The sequence below is a fragment of the Urtica dioica genome, chromosome 8, assembly GCF_054948205.1.
Source record: "Urtica dioica subsp. dioica isolate 48M chromosome 8, U.dioica_male_clone48M_v1_H2, whole genome shotgun sequence".
NCBI classification, from domain to species: Eukaryota; Viridiplantae; Streptophyta; class Magnoliopsida; order Rosales; family Urticaceae; genus Urtica; species Urtica dioica.
In genome coordinates, this window is record NC_142763.1 from 25,277,265 (window position 1) to 25,289,938 (window position 12,674).

A 12,674-nucleotide genomic window follows, 5' to 3' on the forward strand; every position below is an offset into this window, starting at 1 on the left:
CTCAAGACTGAGAGTCGTTTAGAGGGTTCACGGAGTAAGTGAACGTCTGGATTCTTGGTTTTAGTGAACGTACAGGTTCACAGAACGAGCGAACGTCTCGTGGAAGAGCGACATAGACGCTTACTCTCGAGGTAGGTTATTATAACCCTTCTCTCCTGATTTTATGGTTTGACCTCAAGTATATATTATTTTCGAAATGAAAATGGTTGTGAACGTGCCACGAAACCTAAACCGTTATAGAAAATGTGGCGGAACTTCATCTCAGGATATCTGATCATGAAGTTGAGAATATTTCGATATTATACATATATCCCGTATTTGAGAAATAAAATGTTTTGTATATCCTGATAGAGCCAGGAACGTATATATATGAAGCGGATAGTGCAATCGTATATATATAAGGGTGTGGAGAGTGCACCATTCTGATCAGAGGACTGTCACGGGTTATGTTGACAGGGGCTCATGAAATAGTATAAGTTTAAATGGGCGTAGATGCACATTTAAATTCAATTGCATTTCTTGCATTTACATTTCTAGCATCAGCATTCCATCATTTACATTTCTGTCATTTACATTCATGCAATTTACATTCCTGCAAGTTATACTTGTGCGTGTATGGTGATTTACACGTATAAGACTATTATTATACTTGTACGTGTATGATGATTTACGCGTGACAAGGATATTATTATTATAAAGTAGGTATTATTTTCGAAAATCTTTTTAAAAATCAAACCATTACTATAGCACCTACTGAGCCTCAGGCTCACCCCTATTTCCTCAAATTTTTCTTATAATCAGGATGTGAGAAGGATAAGGGTTAGGAAGACCTCGGGATTAAGTGTGGTCAAGAGTATGAAAGTTTTCGATGGATAGACTATCAAGTGTCGAAGGTTTGTTTTGTTTCGTTTTCTTTCTTTTATCTTTGGACTTGTAAAGTAATCAACTGAGTATGCACCGTGGGATACTTATGTAAATTTTATTAGTGTTTCATTTTATACAATAATCACGCCTCTGTTGGAATTGATCTAGGGTTTAAGCAAAAGATTAAACGCTTCGGGAAGCGGCGGAATTTTAAAAAAATTCTTTTAAAGTAAAAACAGGTTTTACTAACCTAGACAAAGAGCAAGTACATGTAATTAAAAACCAATATGAGCTAAGATGTTTACTAACCTTTCTTGAAGCTTGAACTTTGAAGAAGCTTTTGGAAAGTTTGCAACGCTCGTCTCCCCTCGCAGCACGTCTCTCTTTCTTTCCTCGGCACCTCGAGCAACCACGAAAGTTTCTATCACTAAATCACTCGAAAAGAAGGAATCAGTGAGTGAGCACTTTTAAACACTACGACTTAAGAACGAGTCTCGAAGTCGCAGAGCTAAACACTAGGTCGAGTGAGGACCTAGGTTCCAAAGCAAGAAAAATCGAAAATAAACTAGAGAGAGAGAGAGGATTTTCGGCCACAAGTTCTAGAGAGAGAGTCTCTCAAATCTCTTAGACTTGGATGAATGAAATGTGAGGAAATGAGGCTCCTATTTATAGGAGAGGTCTCACCTTCAATAAGGTAGTTTCCTCTTCTATAGAATATCACATATTCATGAGCCAATTTCCTCTTTTTCCCTTTGAGACACTCGGCCAACACAAGGCTTCTAGAAGCCTTGATTTGTTTCCTATTTTGTTCAAGGCTTGCCTTTTCTCTCAACATGGCCGATTCTCTTATGCATGCATATGCAAATTTGTTTCCTCTTTTTCTTTTGGCAAGTATCTAAATACATTTATGCACAAAATAAACTCTCTTTCCTTAGGTATGTTGGGCGCCCAACATGTCTCTAGAAGGAGCTTCTAGAAGCTTCTTCATTTATTCATGAGAACATGAAAAAGGCCCATTAAGAGTTTTCAATAAAACTCTTATGAAATGAAATTAATTCACGAGGCCCAATGATCAAGTCATGGCCGAGTGACATTAAGTCATCAAATGAACTTGTCAAAATTTATTGACATTCATTTCATCCTTTGTCTCAAAAGACAAAAATACCCTTTTGACTATTTTCGTTCTTGTTTTGACTTAGCTTCCAGTTTAACTATTCCTATCGATGTGATTCGTGACAGTGACCTCATGGACCCAAATGAACAAAGCTTGAGCTAAACACTTGGACTCAAAAGTTCACAAACCTTTTTCCAAGTATAGCTTAATGCCAACTGACTCCACTAAAGAGCTGACACTGAAAATCTCTCGGTTCAAATGAATTTATTTTCTACTCAAGAATTCGACCTAATTATGATGAGCGGATCCACTGAATATTATCTATGTTTACCCTTCATGAATGTCATCAGCTAGTCGGGATTTACTAAATTACCATTTTACCCTTCTAGCTGTTATTTCCTCAACTCCTTTGTCGCTTGTGAATAAGTTAGAAACAATGTATTGACGAGGAGCTAACAAGTCACATTGTTTCATCCAAAAGAGTCAGGACTCAATTTGGACACTGGCCAGCTCATTTATTCACACTCCAAGGAACAAAGCATGAGGTGACATACATTGAATTTCAGCAATCTTGTACATGAATTTCATATCTATGAGAACTTCACAAAGTTACTCATGACAGACTCACAACTTAGTACTTCACCAATAGGCCTTGTTCGGAATCACATAGTGAGTCCGAACTTTGACTTTCTCAAATGAGAATACTAAGGTGTGAAATGACATGTCTCATTTCAGGATTAAGGCAATCATGATGCAATTCATACATAGTGACTTCGAGACATAAGAGGTTAAATGGTTTGTTCTTATATTGTCTCTAGAAGTGCACTGGTCAATTCAGTACCTTCGGAAGATACCTAGAAGAACTATAGAGTCCCCAACTCTCAATGTCTCATAACCAGACATCATTGATTCTTCTAACAATCATACTGAGGTCAATAGTCCTTTGACCCTAAGATTGCGAATATATCGTTTTAAGCAAACTACAAAGAGTTTGTTCATGCAAATCTACATTTGTCTCTTCGTAAGTTGTTAAGTTTGTTTATGGACTAAAAGACTAAGGTTTTATCATAAAGCTTCAAACAAACAAAGAATGAATGAACGTTTCAACTTTATTAATGAATGAATAGACAATCACAAGCAAGAGTCTTCATGAGACTTTATTACATCAAATGTACAAAATAAAGACTACAACTCTTCTTGTGGGCACCATTGACAACAAACTCCCACTTGACTCAAAGAAAGTGTGTGTAGTCCTTCATGCCTAATCCCTCACGATTTTGGTCGAAGACCTTGTTCGCTAGGGCCTTGGTGAATGGATCTGCGAGGTTGTCCACCGTTGAGATCTTCTTCACTTCCACGTCTCCGCGCTGCACGATCTCTCGAATCAAATGGTATTTCCTCTCAATATGCTTAGAGCGCTTATGGCTTCTAGGTTCCTTTGAGTTAGCAACAGCCCCACTATTATCACAATAAAGGGTCATGGGCTCGTCGACGTTTGGAACAACTTCCAAATACTTAAGGAATTTCTTAAGCCATACAGCCTCTTTGGATGCTTCACAAGCAGCCACATATTCTGCTTCCATTGTGGAGTCAGCAATGCAAGATTGCTTAATACTCCTCCACACTACAGCTCCACCATTAAGGATGAACACAGATCCCGAAGTGGATTTCCTGGAATCCTTATCCGCTTAAAAATCGGGGTCGATATATCCCGTCATAGTCAGGTCAGTACCTGAGTATGTAAGCATCAAGTTCCTAGTTCTTCAAAGATACTTAAGAACATGCTTAACAGCAATCCAGTGCTCGGGTCCAGGGTTGGATTGGAAACGACTAACTACGCCAACGGCGAAACAGATGTCAGGTCTAGTGCAAAGCATAGCATACATGAGGCTTCCTACGGCAGAGGCGTAAGGAATCTTCCTCATGTCTTCAATCTCTTGTGCAGTCTTGGGAGACTGGTCCTTAGAGACTGAAACTCCATGCCTAAAGGGTGTTTGACCCCTCTTGCAGTCTTGCATCGAGAAGCGATCCATTACCTTTTCAATATAAGATGCTTGAGAGAGCGACAGGGTCCGGTTTTTCCAATCTCGAAAGATTTGGATTCCCAGAATGTATGTGGCTTCTCCTAGATCCTTCATATCGAATTGCTTTGCCAGCCAGACCTTAACCTCAGATAACTTACCCACGTCATTACCAATGAGTAGTATATCATCGACATATAGTACCAGAAACACAACTTTGCCTTCGTGTATTAACTTGTAAAAACAAGGCTCATCTATTGACTGTTCAAAGCCAAAGCTCTTTACAGTTTCATCGAATCTAATATTCCATGACCTAGATGCTTGCTTTAATCCATAAATGGACTTAAGCAACTCACAAACCTTGGTCTCTTGACCTTTATCCACGAAACCGTCTGGTTGAGCCATGTAAATGCGCTCGTCAAGATTTCCATTCAGAAAGGCTGTCTTGACATCCATTTGCCAGATCTCATAGTTGAGAGCTGCAGCTATGGATAGGAGTATGTGGATGGATTTAAGCATCGCGACTGGCGAGAAGGTTTCTTCATAGTCAATCCCTTCTTGTTGGCTATAACCCTTCGCCACAAGTCGTGCTTTGAACGTCTCGACGTTCCCATCAGGACCCATTTTCTTCTTGTATATCCACTTACAACCTACGGGTTTAATCCCTTCAGGAAGGTCTACAAGTTTCTAGACTTTGTTGACATACATCGAGTGCATTTCAACTTTCATGGCGTCAAGCCAAAGGTTTGATTCAGAACAAGCCATCGCTTGGCTATAGGAAACAGGATCATCCATGTCAGAGACGGCTACAAGAGAGTCTCCATAAGACATGTACCTGTCAGGCTGTCGAACAGCCCTCCCACTACGTCGAAGTACTACTTGACGAGATTCTGATGAGTTAGGTTGTGTTTCAGTTGGGGTAAGAACAGTTCTTACAGATGAGGTAGAAGCTTCCTCACCCAACTTTTCTTCAAGCACAATTTTGCTTCTAGGTTTCGCATCCTTCATAAAGTCCTCCTCAAGGAAACGAGCATTCGTGCTAACGAAAGTCTTATCGTCCTCGGGACTATAGAAAGTAAAACCTTTGGTTTCCTTCGGATATCCTACAAACAGGCACAATTCTGACCTACTAGCCAACTTGCTAGTCTTTTGCCTCAGCACGTGTGCAGGGCAACCCCAAATTCGGATGCGACCAAGATTCACTTTGCGGCCAGTCCATCGTTCTTAAGGAGTACCAGGAACCGTTTTGGACGGAACTTGGTTCAGAATGTAGGCGGCTGTTTCGAGGGCATATCCCCAAAAGGAAGGAGGGAGTGATGAGAAACTCATCATTGATCTAACCATCTCCATTAGAGTTCGGTTCCTTCTCTCTGACACTCCGTTTTGTTGAGGTGTGCCAGGTGCGGTAAGCTGAGAAGCGATACCTTCTTCTTTAAGAAAGTCATCGAACTCTCCAGACATATACTCACCACTTCGATCGGATCGAAGGGTTTTGATCACTTTGCCAGTTTGCTTTTCCACTAAAGCCCTAAAGACCTTAAATACGTTAAAGGTCTCGGATTTGTGTTTGAGCAAATAGATAAACCCATATCTTGAGTAATCATCAGTGAAGGTAACGAAGTATTCGTATCCTCCACGTGCCTGTTGGTTGAGCGGACCACATACATCAGAATGTATTAGTTCCAGCAACTCAGTGGCTCTTCGACCCTTATCGGAGAAAGGTCGCTTAGTCATTTTTCCTTCTATGCAGGATTCACAAGTAGGTAGTGAACCTATCGCAGAGGCTTGGAGTGGACCATCCCTCACAAGTCTCTTAATCCTATCTAGACTGATATGACCAAGTCTTAAGTGCCAGAGGTATGTTGATTTTGTTAGATCGGAGGATTCAGAAAGTTTGATCCTCTTTGGCTCCCTAATTAGATCGTCATCTATTTCGGTGTTTAAAAGAGAAGGTTGAGTGGGATAGATGTGAAAAAGACCATTCTTCATACATGCATCAGTGACAAAAGAATTAGAAAAAGAAATACGAATTCCATTCTTTATAAACTTTAAATAATAATCTTGCTTGAAAAGTTGAGCAACAGATACTAGGTTTTTCCCAAAGGAAGGAACATAATAAACATTATTCAAATTTAAAGTTCGATCTTCAAAAGATAGCGTCACGGATCCCACAGCATTCGCAGACACCACGCTCTCATCACCCCACTTGAAGCAGAAGTCGCCATCCTCTAAGCTTTTGCTTTTCCTAAAACCAGTCAAGGAGCAACAAATATGGTTAGTAGCAGCGGAGTCACTAATCCACGATGATACATTATCAGCTACTAAACAGGCTTCAGTAACAAGTACAATACTTTTTGCTTTGGTTTTGAGGTAGGCGGGACAGTTCCTACGCCAGTGACCAGGCTCGTTGCAGTGGTGGCACTTGTCTTTAGACTTGTCCACCTTTGGAGCCTTTGGCGCCTTCTTCTTCGTTTGAACCTTAGGTTGGTTCCTCTTTTCGGCATTGCGAGGTCTCTTCTTAGATCCAGAGGTGGAGGCAGTAGCATGTACTTCTCCTTGAGCCCTCTTTTTCTTAGTGAGTGCCTCAGCGGTTTGAAGTTCCTTCATGAGCTCGGTAACAGTGTACTCCAGCTTTTTCATGGAATAATTCAATTTGAAGGTATCAAAGGTTTCGGGGAGAGTTTCCAAGATCATATCTATTTTAGTCTCCCCATCAATCTCAGATCCAAGAATCTCCATTTCGTTTAGATAGCTAATGATCAACATCATATTATCTCTAACGGGAGTTCCAGCCTTCATACGACAGTTCATGAATTGTCGGACCGCTTTTTGCCTAGCTTGACGTCCTTGCCCTCCAAACATCTCATGGAGATTGTAGAGCATGTCGGTGGCAGTTTCGTAATCACGATGTTGTTGTTGCAACACATTGTTCATCGATGCCAAAATATAGCACCTCGCAATCTCATCGGATCGAAGCCAGGCCGCCAGGGCGTCTTTCTCCTCTTGCGTCGAATCTTCATTCGTTTGAGGACAGGGGGTGGTGAGAACCCATTTGTGCTTGTCGACAGTAAGGACTATGTCGAGGTTACGTTTCCAGTCGACGTAATTGTCGCCTTCGAGTTTATTCGAGGAAAGAATTGTAGAGAGAGGGTTGAGAGACATATTGCATATAAAAGTTGAAACAAGTTTATGATTAGTCTTTGGTTTAGGATTTAAGTTTTATTAAGACTTTTATAAAATCCAAAGGTGTTATAAACCAAACGATAATTTACTCCCTCAAGAGAAGGCCGCAAAAAATCTCCATTTATAAGTAAATGACACATCATTAATGCTTAGCCAAGATGTCAATACATCAGCTTTGACTAGCCACCTTGTAAATTGGTTTGATCACTCATATCCTTTCGCAGAGCCTCAAGGGAGGATTACTAGAGATTGAGCCTAAGTGTGTAACCAACCACTTAGTCCAAAAGATCAGCTTTGAAAAACAATCCCCCAAGGGGAGGCCTTGTCATCATTGCATCACTCTCGGACGTAGCTCATTGAGCAATGATCGAAGCAATAACGCCTTGGAGTACTCACATTTAAGTGAGGGTCGCAAGAGCGGCTCTTAGTCCCACGTTATTGCATCTTTCATTAGTGTTGGGGATCGTGGGTTACAAACAATGAATATAACCCTCCCACTTAGTTTTTGGAGTTGGTTCATCGACTCTTATAAGTTCGGAAACAGATTTCCTAGTTAGAGAGCGACAGAGCGGACGACTAGAAGAGAATCCTAGATCGACATGTTCAGAGCAGTATTAGTGCATAAACGCACAAGGTACATACTCGATCTTTTCCTATTTTCTATTTCGGGAAAGTGCGTGAGGGAAGTGTGAACTTCAACTCACTCGAACACTTGAAAGTTTGAGATTACACATCTTTTTATTTTTCGGCTTGTCTACAAGGAGACCTCCCACTCAAATTTTCAAGAGCATATAGATTTTGAACATATGTGTTATAGATATAGTTTTGAAAACATTTTGAAAATTTATTTGATTTGGATGACAAAATATTTTTCAAGTTTGAAAGTGAAAACGGTTTTTCAAAATTCAAACTAGTTTTGTAAAAATTCAATTTCAATTAAACTTTCAAAAATCAAAACATTTTAATCTTACACATCATGTTTATAATCATATGAAAAACATTTTTGCTCAAGAAAATTTTCTCATTAGAGTTCTATAACTCATGGTAGTGGGGTTTGAAAATCCCGATTTCTAAAAAAAACTGGAGTTTCAGACAGCCGCGCACCTCAGAGTAAAATCGCCATATCTGGCGGCTCCGATGTCCTTTTGAGCCGAAACCGGCGGCATTGGACAGAGGACAGATAGAGCTTTAATTTGATTTAAGAATCATTAAATTTGGATTCCTGAGCAGACAGTTATGCCACTTTTAATGCGGGTTTACTCCAGCTCGAAGAAAAAGAAATAAATTAAAGCTTGGTCCTTTTTAGGTGCGAAAAAAAATCGAGTGTAACGGAACGTTTTAAGATGTTTTTTAAAGCTTTTATTTGTGTTTTATTAGCAGGGTAATAACATAGAATAAAAGAAATAACAACATGCATAAAACGATTCAAGTAAATAAACGAAACTAGCAAGACAATATAACTAGTCACAAAATTTTACTCGAAATTTCTCAAACCTTTAAAACACGTTTTTCAATATAAAAAATTAAAAACTTTTAGAACTGATTCTAATGTGTTTCAAAAACATCCCAAACTCATAGAAAATCAACATGCTTTTTAATTTAAAGATAAGAGCAATAAATTAAAAAAAAATCTAAGATAACAATTCTAACTTGTCACAAAATTAGTAAACTTTCGAAAACGATTTTCAAGCTCATAATTTTAAAAACATGTACATGCTAATCTTTGACCATAGCTCTGAAACCATTTGTTGGAATTGATCTAGGGTTTAAGAAAAAGATTAAACGCTTCGGGAAGCGGCGGAATTTTAAAAAATTTCTTTTCAAGTAAAAACAGGTTTTACTAACCTAGACAAAGAGCAAGTACATGTAATTAAAAACCAATATGAGCTAAGATGTTTACTAACCTTTCTTGAAGCTTGAACTTTGAAGAAGCTTTTGGAAATTTTGCAACGCTCGTCTCCCCTCGCAGCACGTCTCTCTTTCTTTCCTCGGCACCTCGAGCAACCACGAAAGTTTCTATCACTAAATCACTCGAAAAGAAGGAATCAGTGAGTGGGCACTTTTAAACACTACGACTTAAGAACGAGTCTCGAAGTCGCAGAGCTAAACACTAGGTCGAGTGAGGACCTAGGTGCCAAAGCAAGAAAAATCGAAAATAAACTAGAGAGAGAGAGAGAGGATTTTCGGCCACAAGTTCTAGAGAGAGAGTCTCTCAAATCTCTTAAACTTGGATGAATGAAATGTGAGGAAATGAGGCTCCTATTTATAAGAGAGGTCTCACCTTCAATAAGGTAGTTTCCTCTTCTATAGAATATCACATATTCATGAGCCAATTTCCTCTTTTTCCCTTTGAGACACTCGGCCAATACAAGGCTTCTAGAAGCCTTGATTTGTTTCCTATTTTGTTCAAGGCTTGCCTTTTCTCTCAACATGGCCGATTCTCTTATGCATGCATATGCAAATTTGTTTCCTCTTTTTCTTTTGGCAAGTATCTAAATACATTTATGCACAAAATAAACTCTCTTTCTTTAGGTATGTTGGGCGCCCAACATGTCTCTAGAAGTAGCTTCTAAAAGCTTCTTCATTTATTCATGAGAACATGAAAAAGGCCCATTAAGAGTTTTCAATAAAACTCTTATGAAATGAAATTAATTCACGAGGCCCAATGATCAAGTCATGACCGAGTGACATTAAGTCATCAAATGAACTTGTCAAAATTTATTGACATTCATTTCATCCTTTGTCTCAAAAGACAAAAATACCCTTTTGACTATTTTCGTTCTTGTTTTGACTTAGCTTCCAGTTTAACTATTCCTATCGATGTGATTCGTGAAAGTGACCTCATGGACCCAAATGAACAAAGCTTGAGCTAAACACTTAGACTCAAAAGTTCACAAACCTTTTCCAAGTTTAGCTTAATGCCAACTGACTCCACTAAAGAGCTGACACTGAAAATCTCTCGGTTCAAATGAATTTATTTTCTACTCAAGAATTCGACCTAATTATGATGAGCGGATCCACTGAATATTATCTATGTTTACCCTTCATGAATGTCATCAGCTAGTCGGGATTTACTAAATTACCATTTTACCCTTCTAACTGTTATTTCCTCAACTCCTTTGTCGCTTGTGAATAAGTTAGAAACAATGTATTGACGAGGAGCTAACAAGTCACATTGTTTCATCCAAAAGAGTCAGGACTCAATTTGGACACTGGCCAGTTCATTTATTCACACTCCAAGGAACAAAGCATGAGGTGACATACATTGCATTTAAGCAATCTTGTACATGAATTCCATATCTATGAGAACTTCACAAAGTTACTCATGACAGACTCACAACTTAGTACTTCACCAATAGGCCTTGTTCGGAATCACATAGTGAGTCCGAACTTTGACTTTCTCAAATGAGAATACTAAGGTGTGAAATGGCATGTCTCATTTCAGGATTAAGGCAAGCATGATGCAATTCATACATAGTGACTTCGAGACATAAGAGGTTAAATGGTTTGTTCTTATATTGTCTCTAGAAGTGCACTGGTCAATTCAGTACCTTCGGAAGATACCTAGAAAAACTATAGAGTCCCCAACTCTCAATGTCTCATAACCAGGCACTACTACAAATTAACATATTGGGTGCGGAAGGGTATTAGGTGCGACATGTCGCACCTAACTGTCGCACCTAAGAACATATTAGGTGCGACATGTCGCACCTGATAGTCTTCCATGCGCCTAAAAATTTCGCTGATGTTTATGGCTATCCGGTGCGACTTTGTCGCACCTGATATGAAATTGTCGCACCGGATACTATTAGGTGCGACATATGTCGCACCTAATACCATTGGGTGCGACAGGTGTCGCACCTAATGGGTTAAAAAAATTTAAAACGGTCAGAAGTTCCCCCGAATGTTTTGGGTTCTGGAATTTCACATTGGGTGCGACAGTGTCGCACCTAAAAGTCATATTAGGTGCGACACTTATGACTATTAGGTGCGACAATGTCGCACCTAATAGTTTTAGGGTATTTATATACCCGAGCGTCTTCTTCTTCGCCTAACCTCACTCTCTCACTCTCTAACTCTCTCTTCTCTCTCTCTCTCTCCGACGCTCGTCCCCGGCGCCACCAGCCCCGCCTCCAGCCCCGCCTCCAGCCCGACGCTCGTCCCCGGCGCCACCAGCCCCGCCTCCAGCGCCCGACGCTCGTCCCCGGCGCCACCAGCCCCGCCTCCAGCCCGACGCTCGTCTCCGGCGGACCAGCCCCGCCTCCATTCCCGGCGCCGTCCTCCAGGTAAGCCTCACACTCTCTCTCTCTCTCTCTCTGTCTAACTCTCTCTTCTCTCTCTCTCTCTCCGACGCTCGTCCCCGGCGCCACCAGCCCCGCCTCCAGCCCGACGCTCGTCCCCGGCGCCACCAGCCCCGCCTCCAGCGCCCGACGCTCGTCCCCGGCGCCACCAGCCCCGCCTCCAGCCCGACGCTCGTCTCCGGCGGACCAGCCCCGCCTCCATTCCCGGCGCCGTCCTCCAGGTAAGCCTCACACTCTCTCTCTCTCTCTCTCTGTCTCACTCTCTCTCCGTCAATCTCACTCTGTCTCTCTCCGACCCCTCCCGACCCACCCGAACAGTGTCATTAAAACTGTCACTCTCTTCTCGGATTCACCATCGTCACAGCTGCCAGGCAACCGCGTAAAATTCCTTGTAAAATCCAAAAAAAAAGAAAAAAAAAGGATTAACTCTCATCTAATGTATAAATTACTGTCCGTGTGCTTTTATCTATTGCCATCGCTTTCCTTGATAAAGGATCTTCTCTTCGGTGCAGGGAGTACAAGTGGGATTCTGTTTGGCAGTGCAACCAGGTGAAGAAGAGATCGGAATTATCGGACGTACGTAAAACACGTTAGATATTTCAATGCCTTGTCAATCGGTCACACAACTAATCTTTTTTTTTTCCTTTTCTTCTTTTCTTTTTTTGCAGAGAACTTCTTGAAGGGCTATAGACCAGCTCCCGGCCCACCCTCGGCCCAGCCATCGCCGCAGCTTGGTCACTCGTAGCCCCGTCGTCTCAGTGCCTCGTCGTCGCCTCGGAAAAACGTTAGGTATTTGTAATTATTAATATTTATAGATTATTTAATATTTTTAGATTATTTCGTATAGATTAATTAGTAATATATATGAAAATAGTAACATGTTAGATTAAATGATAATAGAACTTTGATGAAAATAGTAGCATATAGTAATAGTCAATTTTTTTTAATAATGTGTAATATGATATATTAGATTAATTAAGTTAAAAGTAATATATTAAATTAATTAGTAACGTGTTTAGTGTAATTTAATGTAATTGTAACATGATTTGTTTAAGTATTTAGTATGTTAATAAGATAGTCTTGGTTCAATTTAGTATTTAGTATGTTAATAAGATAGTCTTGGTTGGTTATATATGTGTTTTTGTTTTAATTGCAGATTTTGGTTAGTCAATATTTTAGGGGAAACTCTGC